Raw genomic sequence first — 12026 nt, 5'->3', positions numbered from 1 at the left:
AGTTAACCTTTTTTTCTATCTCTAAAATGACTCTATACAGTCACCAGAATATCATACCTTTCCCCCTGCACTCATTCTCATGCAGACTCTGTACCACAAGCAACTCAACTTCCGCTCTCTCAGCTGCTTCCTAGTCTATCATAAAGGTCCTCCTACTTTTCTTTGCTGAGCTCTACTTCTCTCTGTCAGTGCAAACTGTCACAGAGTTGTCTACTGTGCATGCTTGCTGCCTCTGCTCCAAAGGAAATCAATCAGGCATGCACAGTAGACACCACTTTAACTGTCTTCACAGTCAGAGAGAGCTCAGTAAAAAAAGGGCTCTAATGCAGAGCTTTACATTAGACTAGGAAGTAGCTGAAGTGAGCTGCTTGTGATACAGACTCTGCATGAGACGGAATGCAAGAAGAAAGGTATGATATTATCCAAATTCATGTATTTTCTCTCTTGCTAAAAATGGCAGGGATTTATTATATCTACCAGTACATCCACTAAAGTTTTATATATCATAGGGCTCCCTTAAAAGTGTATGCAAAGTTCCCATCCTGAAATCATTTGGTTTAATTTATTTTATAAAATAAAAATCATCCATTCACCCTGTTAATTTCATTTGCCTTTATCAGGATTGTATCAAGTTCATTTCACTTTTTGTGGGCTTTCTCAATATAAAAAGTGTGTTTTATCAATAGTAACTACTGCCTATACTGCCTACACTCTGGAAATGGTGACTGGTAAATAAAATGCATATATATCTTCCTTGGTTACCTAAAAAGACATTCTGTGAAATGATTTTACTCAAGTGTGTGTTTCTTCATTAGCAAAGCCACTGCTGACTGTATTTGACACTTTATATGCGCCATCATTTTTTGTACCAATTTTAAAAAGCTTGCCTGTTTTAGTTTTAAAACTCCAAACAGAAACAATACACATAAACTAAAAAGCCTAATCCTATTACAAGGGTCTTGTCTCTCATTGCCACAGGCTAATTGTCATGGCCCCTAGTCTCTACTGTACCTGACTGGAATGGAATAACTTGCAGAGTGGAGGTCTTAACTAATTTGCCTTCATTGACTCCAGGGACACTGTATACCAGCTTTTCTTTAAGCTGCAAATGGGCAATAGAAAAACCATCAAATCATTGCTGTGCACACACACAAGACATAAGCCCTGGTGCTCTCAGGATAATTCATATACCCAACCAAAGGAAGACTGATGCATACTGGGAATGTATTTATAACCACAGTTGTTTTATTCAGTCAACATTTATGTCCTCCTCTGGGACCTTTATCAGCATCTACATCTCTATATCTATATCTCTCTCTATGTCTTTAATAGCTACAACCACACCCCTCACCTACAAGAGCATGCTGGAAAGTAAAGACAAGACAGAAGCAACAAACAAGAAAAAACAAGATAACCAAAAAGTAAAAATTACTGCTAAAAAATTATGCATGTATCATTGGGTATATAGTTCATATCCATCCTCTAAAAAATAAGGCATATGAATAATTAATCAAAAAGCTCGCCTGCATTCTAAAAATGAAACAAATGATATCAATATCCAATGGTTTGATCCAGTATATCTTCCCATTTTAATAACATGGAATCCCAATCACAAACTCTCCTGGGTTATGGGACCAAATCAATACTCATAAATTGCAGATCAAATGTCACTTTAATGAATGGGCTGTGTTTGCTATTCTCCCTGTCAAGTGTATTTTGTTTCTTACCCCTAAAGGCTAAAGCATGGGGGCATGTGATGTGATAAATACAGTGCATGGATGTAAATGCACAAAGGCCTGGGATAGTGATGAGCTAACTTTTTCGGCAGGTATGGATTCACAGCGAATTTCCAAATACCGCCATTGGCGAATTGTTTTGCAAAACTTCAGAGAAAATTTGTCATGGAAAAATTTGTTGCATGTCCAAAAAGTCGTGGTTGTGTCAAATTGGGCATGGTCCCGTCGAAAAAAAAAACCACACACAACAAAAAAAGACACATGCATCGTGCTTTAAACGTGCTTCACTGATTTCGTGAATTTTACTGTCATTTTGCGAATTTTTCGGCAATGCAAAATGGGACAGATTCACTCATCACTAGCCTGTAGTTGCTTACACCCAGAACACTGCAGTCTAGACGCGAGTCTCCTGTGCTCCAGGAGTAATTCAAACGATGGACATGTGCTTGATCCTGGGGGTGGGGCGTAGGAGGCAGTACAGGGAGTCGGCCTCTGGGCACGCAGCACAGAAATCCGGCCCTGGGCATATATATTACAGTGTATAATATTTTACCCAAATGTGGAAGTGGCACACAGTGCATATACTACACTCTACACATTTATAGCAGCCCATATTTAAGGCTGCAAGGACTCTACTTTTCATTTGACAACAGCTGTTTCATGAAGATATCTTTCAAATTCCTTGAATGCTTATAATCCCATATCAACTTTGTTTTCACAACTTTTAAAAGGTTTTTATCTTTTTATTATGACCCAGTGTTGGTTAACTGCATATTTTATAAATGTACTATTCTATTTATCACTTACCACTAGTTGTTTCACTTGTGTGCTGTATAATGCAGTATCCAAAACTGACTATTTCTATAGTTGTCTTTGCAATATAATTTATGTCCCTTGTGCATGAAAAAAGTAAAATATATATATGTGTATTTCAGAGCATTTAAATCATTTAACATTGTCTGCAATGTTACAGTACCCCCCTTCCAAACTATAAACATGTTATGAATATAATGACAGGGCCACATGGTAATTCTACTGTGGAATGATGTAAGACTTCTTAAAGGGGACCTGTCACCCAGACATGAAAATCTGTATAATAAAAGTCCTGTTCAAATTAAACATGAAACCCAAATTCATTTTTATATTAACACATCCAAACTCATTATAAAGGCATTTAAAAATAATAGCTGTCAATCATATATTGCTTGCCCCACCTCTATGCCTTAGGCATAGAGGCGGGGCAGACAGTAACTTTAGCTTTCCATTCAGCACTACCTAGATGTCACTGCACATCTCACTTTTCCCCTCCCTCCTCCTCATCTAATTGTGTAGCCAGTGCATGGGCATGGGCATCTGGTCCCCCATTCTGTAACATTAACAAGATTTTGGCAAGATACAAAGCTTGCCTACATATCAGTGTCCACAAAATGGCGCTGGCCTGCTTGCTGTGATTGAGTAATTCCAAGATGGAAGGAAACAAGATTTATATTATTTATAAAGAGTAAGTAAAGTTTATTTTGCTCAACTAACAATATAGAAAATAATTTGGACTTATTTCTTAGGGTGACAGGTCCGCTTTAATCCAAAAATATTTTATTTGTCCAGTCCTGTACTGCCTTCACAAAATCCATAAAAGCTCTTCTAACCCTAAAGACCAACAGTATCCTGTAGGAAGAGCTTTATCACATCCAAAAGTCTGTTTTTGGATTATCGTTCACAAGGAACAATGAAGCCTCTTTTGTCATATTTGAAAGACACACATCATCTGATACAGATTTTAGTTTTCATGCCTGATGTACCATTTATTTTGACTAGTGTGAATGTGTGTAGCCGTCACATATTAACTACACCTAGAAATATGCTGCTTATTACAAAGTACAGGTATCGAACCCCTTATCCGGAAACCCATTATACAGAAAATTCTGAATTATGGAAAGGCCATCTCCCATAGACTCCATTTTAATCAAATAATTTACATTTTTAAAAATTATTAAATATTTCTCTGTAATAATAAAACAGTAACTTGTACTAAGATAAGGTACTAAGATATAATTAATACTTACTGGAGCCTAAACAATCCTATTGGGTTTAATTACTGTTTAAAATTTTTTATTAGCAGACTAAGGTAGGAGATCTGAATTACAGAAAGACCCCTTATCTGGAAAACCCCAGGTCCCAAGCATTCTGGATAAGCTCTAAGATTGAGGAGCCTGGAAAATGGGCATAGACTGGGGAAGGATGCAGTTAACAAAAGTGTTACACTTGCCTGCACCTCTCCCTGAGAGAACCATTTTGCCATTTGCTAATGCTCAGCCACTGTAAAACTATCTGGCAAGCTATAAAATGAGACAGTTTGATGCATTTAGAATTTAATAACTTCTTGTCATTGGGGGCTTCAATTAGATGCACTTTAACAGAGCAACAAAATCTCAGTTTGCTAATAAAGCAGTGTGAACAGTTATCAGTATGTGTTATTGGCTGTTAGCTAAATGAAGGAAAGCATTGTAGAATGTTTACTCATGTGATAAACTTCTTAATTCCAAGAGACAGAGAAAATCTGGGCATCACAAAACCTTTTATTTTTTTTCAAATAAATTACAGCTATGTTCTTTCAGTATTTTCTTTCTCCTCACTCTTCTGTCTGGGAAATACTTCTATTGATGTTGGACAGCACTTTTAGTCTAGTTTATCATGATATCATGATAATGTGAGCTAAGAATAGGTTGTCAAAAGGGTTTGTTTATTAGTGTCATTTTAGCCACAATACAGCATTAAAATGACTTGCCTAATTCTTTAGACACAAGAGTGCTATCTATTGAGACAGGCTGCTAAGGAACCCAGGGGTTCCAGGAGATACAATGGGTTCTTATATCAATAATATTTATTTCCTGTATTGCAAAAACATTACTGCTATGACAATTGAAAAAAATGTGGAAACACATTTGTGGGTGCCTATTTAACTCCTTTTATTTCTCTTTATATAATTTTGTATGGCACCTTTTTATACCCTGTGTAACCTGTTACCCCCTCAGAGTTCATGGACCCAATGATCAACTGAGTTCCCCCTTTGTATCAGTCCATGCAGTAGGGCTAAACCTCAGGTCCCTGTATGATAATGCAAAATGTAAAGAATTCTGGGAGTAATATTTGCATACAAAAACCTTTAAATTGCATGTGGCTGTTTTTGCAATTGCTTTAGATCACTTCCAAACAATATTATTTGCAGCCTCACACCGCAGTGTAAATCATTTTAGCAATATCTCTCCCAATGTATTTGTGTGTAAGTGTAATACAGACTACAGGTATGGGATCTGTTATCCGGAAACCCATTATCCAGAAAGTTCAGAATTACGGAAAGGCCATCTCCCATAGACTCCATTATAAGCAAATGATTATAATTTTTAAAAAATATTTCCTTTTTCTCTATAAAAATAAAACAGTACCTTGTACTTGATCCCAACTAAGATATAATTAATCCTCATTGGAGGCAAAACAATTCTATTGGGTTTAATTCATGTATAAATTATTTTAGAATTAAGGTATGGAAATCCAAATTATGGAAAGACCCCTTATCTGGAAAGCCCCAGGTCCCGAGCATTCTGGATAACAGGTCCAATACCAGTACTAGTAAGAAGGATGATTGTCGGGCCAAAAGGAAACAGAAGTAGGAATGAGGTGGTGTCAAGGCTTCTGAGAGAAATAAACTTACAGTCCAGGCAGGAGAACAACCAGTGGAACAGACAAGAGTGCATTTCAGGGGACAGGTCAGATCAGGCAGCAAAGGTTTGTAGTCAGGAATAGACTAAATAGTCATTATACCAGGAGATCAATCACAACTGAGAAAGCAGAACCTCTATTAGTAAAGTAGGACTCAGTTTTGTCAACCAATCCAATGCACTTGGCCTGTGGGTTCATGCAGCAGTGACATGGTGCTGAGAAAGGCCATTGGAGTCTATGGTAGACAATGCAACTTTACAGCCAATGTGAGCCAATACTGGCTTCTAGAGTGACTTGTTTTAAAATAAAATGAAAAAAAAAAAAAATAAATTAAAAATAATTTGCACAGAAATACATTTTAAAGGGATTACAATTAACACTAGTTTGTTACATTAGTATTTAAGGTACATTAGTATCCTTCCTACAGCAAGCAGCCACATCTGTCTCAAAGGGAAACTTTTACCCTGAAAATTGAATCCCTCTATTAAACAGACTGTTTTTAATGCAGTTTTTACATTTATATTGTAATGATTTTAGGTGGTTGGACCATGATGAATGGAGATGCTCTAAGCAATCCCATTTATAGGAAGGTGGTGTTTGTAGTCAATATTTTTTATTTTGTACCTTTTTCTTTGCTAGCACAACACTTTTTTTTAGCATTCTCACAACACACAATAAGCGGGACAGTCATTTAACAAAGTAACGTCATAAACTAGGTTGAAAAAAGATGCACATCCATCATTCACTCTTTTTGTCTAAATGCTAGTTGATGCAATTAGGACACCTGTGACCTACATTCTAAAGCAGTATCCATTTTCCTGCTGCTGTTAACCTACACCTCCTAACAGAGTTTGGCTATCAAGGACTGTTGGGAATTGTTTAATATTAACTGTAGGACACTGCACTGTATGAATGGTATGAAAAAATATTTTTGGAATCAATAGCATAATTAGAAATGACTAAGACAAAGATGTTGACTTGTTTTGCAAACATATATTCAAACACATCAGTCAGGGCCCCAATAGCTATCTACACTCCTGGGACCTTTAGCAGATGCAGGAACTGCTCTCCCTACTATTACATCCCTGCATTAAATGCAGTAGTCATATTAGAGAATCCAGTGTTTCTTTAAAGATTAAGATTTAGAAAGATAAAGATGTGTTTAAACTGTCCATAAATCCTGGTGCTAAGAGTTCCCACTCACAGGACTATAGCTGCCAACATTGTAGAAGTGAATTCTAAGACATTCTGGCCATGTTCCTGATCTATGCCATGGGCATGCTTTGGTAACCTATGGTACTTGAAAATCACCCAAACCCTGCCCAGTTTGGTAAACTTCATCCCTTCAGCAGCATGCTTCCTGGGACTGTCCCGGACTGTTGGTAAGTAGGCAAGAGTGAATATGTATTATTTCTATGTTATTAATTATATATACATATATTATAATTATATATTGTTTATAAGCAATAGGATTTGTTTGCATATGATTTTCATAATACACAAATATAAAAATGATAATAAATAAGGCGCAATAAATACAAATCAGCAAACAACAGGCTTCAGCCATTCTCATTCGCTTTTTGCTATATGTGAGTGCATGTAGGATTTTTGCATTTATGTCAGATTGTAGTTTAGTATTTACAGTATATTCTATTGTGTAGCTGCAGTTAATATCATTGTGTTTCAGAGAGAAGTAAATACTTGCTGGTTTTGCCACCTAGGTAGTAACCAAGGTAGTTTGGTTGATACTATGAAAGTGCATGTGCATAAAATGCTTCTGCCCTACTTTAGGTGAGAGAAGCTCTAAAGGACAGAGCACATTGGATATAGTCACATAATCCTGAATCTGAATCATTTGGCAGATGCAGGGTCACAAACAGCTGTTGGATTTTATATCACAAGTGCAGTCCCAAAGATCAAATGTTGTTGTGATGTGTTGTGATATACCACACACAGCATTTTATTAAATCTATAAAACCAGCCACACAATACCTCCCCACCTCCCCTATACTAACCAGCTTGAAAAGGCTTCGATTCTGCTAATACACGTGGGTCTTCCTGTGGGTGTGATCAGATTGAATTCTGGAAAAACTTCCACTTGCTTCCACCTTCATATTTGTATTCCCTAATCAGCAATGTAAACTTTCTGAAGACATTTCCATCAATTATACCAGATCCTTATCTGAGCAGAAACGTGACAAGCCTTGATGTAATTGGGCAGCGGAAAGCCGAGATGCTAAACCCCTGGCTGGGATTTGCAAGATGTAAATATTTATATATTTCTACAGAGGCAGAGAGTGCCACAGTACTCTGAGCATTATTTTTTCTTCTTCTCGAAAATGGTCAGCAGTGTCATATCAGAGAGAGGATCAACGTCGCCACCTGGTCAGTCAGGAAAGCTGGTTTGATTACTGCAGCTCTGCTTTGCCAAGCACTTGTCCATGATTGGAGATGGCAGTGTACCTTGGTCCCCCTTTGTCACTTTAGGTTTTGATGTTTGGCATTCCAGAGGACCGGAAAATCCAGTGACCCGAGATGTAAAGTCCAAGAACTCTATAGAAGCAGGAGGTTTCGTCTGCCACTGCCAGACAAGCTGCTACAGTACAACGCTGCCAACTCATTCCATCCTGCAGGAAAAATCATTTAGCTTGTAGAAGAAATCTACCTGCTATATCTTCTAGTGCATCCAGTTGAAAAAAAAAGTGCACTGAAAATAGTCCTTTAAGAAATCTGACAGAGGGGAATTACAATTCAAAAATGCACGCAGTGAAAGTGTTTTGCATTTCATTTAAATGCATGAACACAACTGAATCTATGCAGGCAACAGCACATAAGATCTATCTGTCTCTATTGAACTCTTATGAATCTGAAGCCCTGGCTGGGAGAGAAACAGGAGGGGGGAGATGGGAGGTGCTGAGGGGGGATTTTCTCTGCCTATGCATACAATAACTAAGAAGGCTCATTCTCTAAAGAAGGATTTCAAAGACCCTTTCACAATCTCAAGTTCTGTGATTTAGCAGACAACAAATACAGCACAAAAGGAAGATTCAGAGGCCAGAGAAGAGGAAGATGCTGATCATTTTTGCAGAAAACACTGAATCAGGTCAACTCTCTACCTGCACAGTCTTCGTGTTTCTGTTTTCCAATTCAGACAGTGCCTTGTCTGCGGGCTCTGTGAAACCAGGCAAGGCATTAAATGCAGTTCATGACATACAAACTAAAACACCTTTATTTGATTTGTAGTTTATTGTACATCTGTTTATTCTGAGCAGAACATTTTTAGTCACATTTTGAAAAAAAGAAGTGAATACAGCTGCTTCCAGAAGGACATGTTTGGGATCAACTGTTGCTTATTTTAAAGGAGATGTGTATTTCCAAAATGAAATGTAATAAAGGTGTAACCCTATTTACGCTGAGAAGTTTGATTTACCAATATCTTGATTTCAGCATTAGCACATAACTAACATAATGATCTTCTTTTTATACACACACACACACACATATATATTAGTACATATTGAGTAACAATAGAAGAATAAACAAAAAACTACACTACATCAAGGTTTGCAAATGTTAAGGAATAAATGAGTAAAAAGTCTATGCATCATACAGCTTACATTCTAACCTGTGGTTGGATAACGTACAGACAGCAGTATGGTAAAGGGTAACCAGATTACTTGAAAATTCATTGGCATGTCTAAAAAACACAGCCAACGGGGCTGAACTGATTGCAGTTTATTTTAAATGCAATTATGGCTGCCCTGAAACATGTATTTATTAGACATGTCCCTGAATTATCTCGTGATTTGGTAACCTTAGTATGGTAATAAATGCACCACAATGGATTGGCACCGCATATAGTAAAATACACTGGTTTTCTATTGATGAAGGTCAATTGATGTCCTGTATATTAACAAAAACAGCCCTGTATACCTCTCTAAGATATGATTAATTAGCCCAAGATAATCTGCTATAATGAGCATAAGTCTACCCTTAATAAACTGGTTCTGGTAAGACAAGAGGCCCTTAATACATAACCTTAGGGCACTTTGCTCACACCAAAGTTTATAATAGGGGTGCCCATCCCCAAGCTTCCTGTACTGCCAGTCCTTTTCTAAGGAATTTCATTAAAAAGACAGGACTCCTATAACATTTGAAAACCTTTATTGCAGTCACTGGCATAGAGCTATGTGCCAGTAACTGCAATAAAGACTTTTAAATGTTATTGCAGTGCTGTCCATTTGAATGAAATACAAGATCCTTTAACACAGAAGAGCCTGTCCTTACTAAAATAGTTCTGGGGCAATAGAACAATTGCTGGCAAATGCATTGGAATATGGTGTTCCTTTAGATTAATTTCCTCTTTTGACTTTCAGAAGAAAGATATTTTATGGGGTCACCATGGAAAACTCAGGCTACTATGTCTGCTTGCTTGGCAAGAAGGACACTAATACCTCCATTCTTACATAAAGCTGATTGTAATTGTTTTTGACAGATTTAAGATTATGATGCAGCACCTTTAAATTCCACATTTCATGGGGGGGGGGGCGGGTAGCAAATGGTTCTATGACATTAAAGAATAATTCTAGAAGATTTTGATCAACCCAGCCCCAGTTTCAACAAGACATGGGGAGAGATTTACTAATCCAGGGAAGGGAAAGGGGAACATTCGGATTGGAAACAAAAATTTTGGCGTCTTTTCGTCGCCGTCGCGACTTTTTCGTATTGAGCAATTGTAAACGGCGTAAAAACCAATCCGATTTTTTTCGCGACGGCAACGAAAAAATTGCGGAAAATATACGAAAAAGTCACAGAACATACAAAAAATTCGCGACGGCGACGAAAAAGTCGCAAAATACCGATCATTATGAAAAAAACGCATTTGGACGCCTTCGGACCGTTCGTGGATTAGTAAATCTCCCCCATGGTGTATATGAGAAATTGTATGCCTTGTACTTTTTTAATAAATTGTCTTATTTTACATTTACAGTACAGGCTGTAGGACAACAAGTTAATAAGTAACATTTATAGAGCAATAAAGTAAAATTGATACAGAAATAAATACATTTACATCAAAAATTACATACTAGTCCAAAGTTGGGACATTTCAACTATTCCCCAGATCTGCCCTTGTCCCATTAATTTATGCCAAGACAAATCAATGATCTATGGGATATAAAGGGAAACAACAAAACAAAAAGCTGCATGACATACTGTAATTACTGGTTATAGTAAAGAGGAAAGATTTAGAGTATCGAGCAATATTATGCAGATTAAAGAGACTCCAATACTTCAAAAGCTGACAAGGTACTAGCAGAGAAGCTGGCAGCAACAACTAGAAAAACTATACTTCGAAACTGGTTATCTAGTTTGACCCCAACATTCACTCTAGTCAAAAACAAATTCCAGTTTCATAAAGACTTGGTCAGAAATATTCTTTATTAACACCTACCTGCCTGCCTACACCCTAAACCATCCTTCTCACACCAGATATCTAACAATACATACCTGCTGTCACACCCTATGGTACAACACAAAAAGCCTACTTTATGTGTAAATAATCCTTTCATATTAGCTATGGAAGACTATATCAGTCAAGGATTAAGCATGCATCTGGGGATCCAAAAAGTCACTTCTGAACTACTGAACGATACAACAAAAAATGAATGCCATGGCTGAAATGGATGGGACAATAAGTTGTTGGCCTGGTCCTATATAGTTATGTTGATTCATAAAGTCTATTTAAATTGTTTAAATGTCCAATACTAAAACTACACCTTTTGCATTGTCATCCAAGGCAAACCAAGCCGTCCTGACGTTGAAGCAATGTTGAGATACTGTATTTGACTAGTAAATTTTTAAAAAAATGTTATTTATATGAATATAATACTATTATATATATATTAATATAATATAATAATATAAAACTACACTCATATGTGTATCCACAATAGATTCCTATTTGAAATTGCAGCGTTTGCAGATTGGCTGAAGGCTGCAGATACCTTTAAGCTGTAACATTGACACCCACGCATTCAATTCAAGGTTTCTTTCTCAGTGGAAGTTTAACAAAACACAGTTTGTCAGTTCAGATGAATATATTTCACTTGTTGGTGTCATTGACTCCTTAAGATCATATTGCTGAAAGAAGAAATAAATAGTTGGACAACTCATAATGCATATGCAATTCTTCTTTAAAAGATACACGGTAACATCAATAACCCAATACCTGTCCTCAGTAAGCATACATACCTTACCTTGAAAGTCCCTTTACTAAAAAAGACGTTGACATCACATAAGTAAGCCTATTTTTAATAAGGAAATACCACACTGGACTTTTCAACAGGTGTAAAACAGAGGCTGACAAGATGCCCACTAAAATAGCTGAGTCAAAGCACACAAAAGAGTCACTTGAGCATTGATCAGAGGCAATCTGACTGTCATCACTACAAATGGTTCATGCACACCATTTCTTATAGATTACTAGGGAAGCAATGGCATTAGTTAATACCCAAAGAGTATGAAGGAGATCATTATATTTATATATTTGTTAGCTCATCACGCTGTCCCAAT

The 12026-nt window shown here is 37.0% G+C and overlaps 1 protein-coding gene across 1 annotated transcript in view; it reads right to left on the bottom strand.

Annotated features, from left to right (window-relative positions):
* vwc2 (von Willebrand factor C domain containing 2) overlaps positions 1-8303 on the bottom strand; it is a 221697-nt gene extending 213394 nt beyond the window's left edge. Inside the window, exon 1 of the mRNA XM_002933417.4 lies at positions 7469-8303. The gene's annotated coding sequence lies outside the window, so the exon portion shown is untranslated. The remainder of the gene's footprint in view (positions 1-7468) is intronic.
* Between the last annotated feature and the right edge of the window lie 3723 nt (positions 8304-12026).

Source organism: Xenopus tropicalis, chromosome 6 (assembly GCF_000004195.4).
Source record: "Xenopus tropicalis strain Nigerian chromosome 6, UCB_Xtro_10.0, whole genome shotgun sequence".
NCBI lineage: Eukaryota > Metazoa > Chordata > Amphibia > Anura > Pipidae > Xenopus > Xenopus tropicalis.
The sequence above is the reverse complement of the archived record's forward strand: the minus strand, read 5'-3'. Positions and strand labels throughout refer to the sequence as shown.